We start from the raw sequence: 1,368 nt of genomic DNA, 5'->3' as shown, positions 1-1,368 counted from the left end.
ATATATTACACCAAATAAATAGAAATAATGTTAATGTAAAGGAGAAGAGACCTTTCTGAACATTAGATGGGGATCCATAATTGGAGAGAATTTAATCAAGAAGTTAGTGGCAATGTGGGACTCTCCAAGGATAGGTAGAATGATCGTCCTTCTCATGAAAAAGAGAATAGTGCTTTTTTCCCTCCTCCTGCCATATTTTATCCCAGCCACATACTCTTAAGACCAAAAGTCAGGCTCAGTGTCTCTTCCACCGCAGCTTGGTTGCTACTTTGTTAGTTATATCAGCAATGTGGATGCCATTTAAAATCACCATTACCACAAGGTGCTTAACCTTGGCCAGAATATCTATAATTTCCAAGTGGTCTTCTGAAAACAGTTAAAAGCACCTTTCAAATAAGGATTTTTAAACAAGAAAAACAGTACCAACTAAAGGTTTTTACATAAAAGAAAAAAATCCTAGAAAATAATTTAGAAAACATGGTGTTACACAGGAAATGGCAGAGCTGTTTTAAGGCATAAAAGAATGGGGTAAAGAACCCCCAAAGAAAGACACCATGCCTAATCTACAATTTTATTTTAGACTAATATGCCAGACAAGGTTCACACAATGGTCCTTGGATGTTATAAATAAATACACGTTTCATTCACAGCACCAAGAACTGCTTTGCTCTATTTTTTAATTGTGCCATCATAAAATAACTCTTTTTACCTTAAAACCAATTTTTATACTCCACACCAATGCAATGTAAACTATTCTGAACAAGTGTAGCATGAATCATAATCACAGCACGTAGTGACAGTACTACTATTGGCTGTTGAATGAATCCAGAAACGTATACAATTTCAATAAGTAATTACAAATTAAATAAAACTCCCTAAAAGGCTTAGTTGAAAACCTGATACTACTAAATGGATAAAAATGCCACTTGAAAAACCATAATGACTTCTCAAACTATATTGATGAAGATGACTTTGATGGTATATTGTAACATCAGGGAAGTTATAATGAGCTATATTGTAACTATCAGGGATAAGAGAATGCTCTGGGGAGAGGGAGAGAGAGAAATATCAACAATGAGAACCATCGGTCCTACTGGAGATTGAGTCTGCAACCCAGGCATGTGCCCTGACCAGGAATCAAACTGTGACCTCCTGGTTCATTAGGTCTACACTCAACCACTGAGCCATGTTGGTCAGGCGCTCCATTCTAATTTTTTGTCACACAATTTGAAAACTCATCCATTGGAGGTTGGAAGTTCATTTCAACAAGTTTTCTCTTTGGAAATGCAAATATTGGAACTGGTAAAGAGAGCTTTTGTGTTAATTCTTCAATAAGATTATTTTTTCCCTAAATCCATATATATATAT

Source organism: Myotis davidii, unplaced genomic scaffold (assembly GCF_000327345.1).
Source record: "Myotis davidii unplaced genomic scaffold, ASM32734v1 scaffold827, whole genome shotgun sequence".
In the NCBI taxonomy this organism is placed as follows: domain Eukaryota; kingdom Metazoa; phylum Chordata; class Mammalia; order Chiroptera; family Vespertilionidae; genus Myotis; species Myotis davidii.
This window is presented reverse-complemented; position numbering follows the sequence as displayed.